Genomic DNA, 4,890 nt, shown 5'->3' on the forward strand with positions numbered 1-4,890 from the left:
TATTATTCGAAAGTTTATGTCCTACACGTTGTAGTACGAAGAAATATCTCTACGCTCTAGTCTATTTACAGATCAAAGACAATAGAAGGGCAAAAACAGATTTTCGTAGTACTTAAACTCGGTCACAGAAGAACTCAATAATTCAAAACATTAATGAATATGCGGGGTAAATGAAGACAATGTGAGCGTATAAACAATGAAATGTTGTTCCGAATTCTTTAGTTGAATCTTATTTTTGGATGAAAGAAAGGTTTATGGGTCTTGTTCTCTTGTTGTCAACTATGAATTAAAAGTGATTACCGAAGCATATTCGCGGAAAATGACACAAGACATTACAGAGGAACTCAGCGTTGATCATTCTACAATTTGGACAAATTAGAAAAGAAGATAAGACGAATTGATAAGGTGATAAGTCATAGTCTGTGACATGATACCTGAATTTACCCTTCCCCGAAAAATACCCCTAAAAATAATGTGTCTATAATACAAACAAAAACAAAATTACACTACAAATACTAGATGCTGGAGGAAGGGCGGTAATAACAAATAGAATATCAACAAATTCTGACGGTGGGCGGTTTAAAAATAAATCATAATTATGTTCAGCTCCATGAGAAGAATCGCCACAGAGGGTAAGAAAAAAAACACATCTCCGTCATGTACAGCCGCCCCATATCAGTTCAAAAGCTCAGATAACGCGCGAATAAATTGTATATACATTCAGGATGTCAGAACTGACAAGTTGCGCTCAGGATTTTGTAAATTATCTATTTGGTAGAGCGTAAGATACGAGATCTGATCTGGGTTGCAAATGAATAAAACTGTACACTTACAAAATGAAACAGGATGTGATGCTCATCCATTCGTAAGTCTCCTTGGTCTTTCCTTTCAAGTGAACGGTGAAGCAGATGGAAATTAAGATGCAGCGCGACTCAAACCAAAAAGTCAGTGTACTTGCGGTGGTTGATTCAACAAGATTGAAGCTACTTTGCAAACGACGATACATTGTTATCAACAACTAAACAATGTTAAGGAAAGTAAATGCTCTCAGAACTAGAGCACGGAATAACTTTTAGAAAACTCAAAATCGTAGCTCGCGCTTCTACATGTTGCTTGACTCGAAATCCAACTTTGACTAGCTCTTCCAAAACTCTTCCAATGATTTCGTTTAACGTCTCTTCCGGTTTATTTCCTGGTTTATCGACGTTGAAAAGTGCATACTACATAGATTAACCATAGGTGAGGTGATGACAGGAATGCGGACAGGGAAACAATCTGCTGTTTTATTGATTAAGAAATTATATATGTAAAAATAAGACGACAGACAGCAAGAAAACTTCCTTGTCTGTAAATTAAATTAACTTAGAATAAAAATTGAAATGCGACTTCAACAGTAATCAAACGATGATGCTTTTCACTGAGTTCAATTTAAAATAAAATGTCCCAATTTTCGAAATAAAATAGCTCATAATGTATATAAATACATAACATATTCATTTTTCTTCACAATACTATGAATAAATAGCACTGCAAGAGATGCACGTAATACGATACGAAACACTGCTTTATCCACCACTCATCAGATTTCTTCCACTGGTATACATCTTTTCCATCCTCTAGAGATGTTCTTCTAGAGACACGTCTTCAACAACCAAGCAGTAGTTATGATTCCTTCGAAAACTTTATCAGTTCAGAACAGAAATTTCCTTTCAATTGCTGGTATTCTACACATGCCTGTAGCCAGCCCGAAAATGTAGGGGGGCCGGTAAAAGTTAGGGGGGGCGATCAAAAATATAGTTCATCACCATATTACAGTTCATTTGCAAGCCTACTGTGAAAATTTTAGAGGGGGCAAGTAAAAATTTAGAGGGAGCCCCCAATAAACTCCCCCCCTGGGTACAGGCCTGATTCTACAGTCGATAAACTTGTGCTGATTATGTTTTTCAGTTCATTTAATTCTGTTGAGCTGCAAGCCACTTTTGGCAATTTACACTAAAGATTCAAAATCCTACATTTATTTTGCAGCAGCTCAATATATCAGAATATCTCAACCTTTTCCAATCTGGGACCACAGGTGTTGTGTTCTATATCCTTTTGGAGTGGAGTGGTGTGGCGTTCAGATGTAAGAGTTAAATTGTCAAGTATATTCCAGCAAAGATCGAAACAAATAAATTCAGATTCTAAAGGCTCTACCAAACTTTAGAGCCAGCCGGGTACCATTGGCCTACCAGGATCGGTGCCTACTTCACAACCCACTCGAACTTCACGTAATACCTGAGATTTTAGGTCTAAAAGAGACGTTTTTTATACTGAGAGAAATTGTTAAACTACTGTATAGGAAACAGTTCAGGCTGATACAAGAGATTCACAACCTACTGTATATGTTTACTCATTACTGATAAGTGAATCGTGAACCATATATATATATATATATATATATATATATATATATATATATATATATATATATATATATATATATATATATATATATATATATATAAATTTGTCATTTAAATATACGAGTATTGCAGGTGAACTGAACCCAGTGCAAAGGAATATTTGTCTGTCAAAGAAATTACGCACACTTGCCTTCCACACGTACCAAATGATTCCAGCTTTTTGAGTATTTTTAAATAGCATTGAACTATACGTATGTGAAAAGTATAAAATTCAAAGGGATCTATATTTAAGGGAATTCAAGATATAGAACATAATATAGGGATTGACAAATGTTAAAATAACTAGAAAGGCTAAAATTATATGTTGTATCTTTTGTCTGTATTCACAATTTCGACATAATGTGGACAGAAAATGGACGACAATTTCACTGGGAATTGTATTATGGTAATGGTGAGAATTAAACTGGAAACACTAATGTTTCAATAGAAATGCAGAAGCCTTTGTAATGGTATCCAACCGCAGAGACGCCAAATTTACGAAGTTACTACACACATTGTTGTTGTCACCATGTGAACAAGTTCTAAACTTTCTACTTCCCAGCTCCGCGCAACGTCTGAAATGAATCGCCTATTGTATGCTCGGAAAGATCTAGTCGTCCTTTGGAACTAAAGCAGTGGAAGGATCAGTGGTGTCAGTAGTTAAAATTTTAAGATGGAAATGTTGAATTTTATATGAGTACTCAATGGAAAAGTTGACATCAATAGCACATCGCAATTTAAAAATTATATGTAAAAAGCAATCTTTTCTGAAATTGTGTGATTCTCTGACTCAATTGCATCAATGTAAGACCACCACTGCCATGACAGAAGCTCTTGACACTTTAATATTAGAAAGTTTTTTTTTCTGAATTATTCACGAAACTTTGAAAGAGTAATAAATTTTGTTTATATGTATCCTGGAGAAGAATAATGTGCCACCTTATATATATATATATATATATATATATATATATATATATATATATATATATATATATATATATATATATATATATATATATATATATATGGGGGGTGAGTGTGGGTGTGTGTGGGTGTGTGGTGTGCGGGAAAATGAAGAAATAGTCCAGTCAAATTACATCAGAAACGGGCCAAACCTAGACATTTAGAATAAAAAGATGGAACCTTCTGGAATTTGTTCGTAATCTGTTCTTCAATAACCTCCAGAAAATCCCAAAAATCCAGTTGCGGGTTTTCCGCCATTTTCAATAACAGTCTGCCATCTAGGATTCCTCACATGCACTTAGTTTATTCCACATAACTTCTAAACTAATTAACGTACAAGGATCATTCTTTCTTTATTATACTTCTAACATTATAGGCAATGTAACAAGTTATCATCACTTTTTTCCGAGTAACCATTGTTGCATATTATTCAAAATGGCAGAAAACCTGGAACTGGATTTTTTTTTTTTTTTTTGGATTTTCTGGGGGTTATTGAGGAAGATATTACGAACAAATTCCAGAAGGTTCCATCTTTTTATTCTAAATGTCTATCTCAAACCATATTTTGACTGCACTAAAATAGGAGAAAGACTAAAAGCATTGAGCGAAATTTAATACTTGTGTCACATTTCTATTATCAATCATCATCTATAATATTTATAAAACCTTTAGCCCTCAGTCTTAGGAAGGGCACCTAATCCTTCCTTTTTTAGTCTTTATCTGATTTTTTCACTAGCCCTCCGACTGAACATGTACGTGCATGGTTCACATGGTCAAGGTTTATATTTCCGTTGATAGAACATTTTTAAAAAATTTAACGCATTACGGTGACACGGATTCTACCTTCAACTGTAGGTCCACGCGAAAAAAGAAAAAAGAAACGCAAGAAAAATAAAAGAACGTAAACAAACGTTTCTTCTATTTTACACAATCTTTTAAAAATATATAATTTTAGTATATTTATCAACGATTGTTTTTAACAGATTAATTAATTATGGTTAAGCGTGGGTCGTGGGAGTGGAAGATCTGGGTTCGATTTCTTTGGTGGAAGCTCATGTAGTTCGAATTCCACGTTAAGCTATAACTCACATCGTCTCGCTGCCGAAAGGGACGCTAAACTGAAATTAAATCAAATATTAAAATGCTTTTTATTCAATTGAGAGAGCAACAGAGTTTTTCGGTCAGTACCGTTTCATTCATAAGGTTTTGTATAGTTCGCGTTAGAATTTATTGACTGCTCAGGCAGCCCACATAACGGTGATGTAATTTGGGTTGCATATAGGGTAGGGAGTCCAAAAATTTAAAAGTAACATACTGTAAAAGCATTGTTTAAAAAAATATTCATCAGGACTTTCTCCCTTGAAAAAAATAATAAATAAAAATAAAAACCGTCAAGGTATTTCAGAAATTAAATAATCATAATTAAATAAGAATAAATACTCTTCATTGAGATACTCTTTGTTCTTGCTCAGTTTATCCTCAA

This window comes from Thermobia domestica, chromosome 12 (assembly GCF_964235325.1).
Source record: "Thermobia domestica chromosome 12, izTheDome1.hap1.1, whole genome shotgun sequence".
Taxonomy (NCBI): domain Eukaryota; kingdom Metazoa; phylum Arthropoda; class Insecta; order Zygentoma; family Lepismatidae; genus Thermobia; species Thermobia domestica.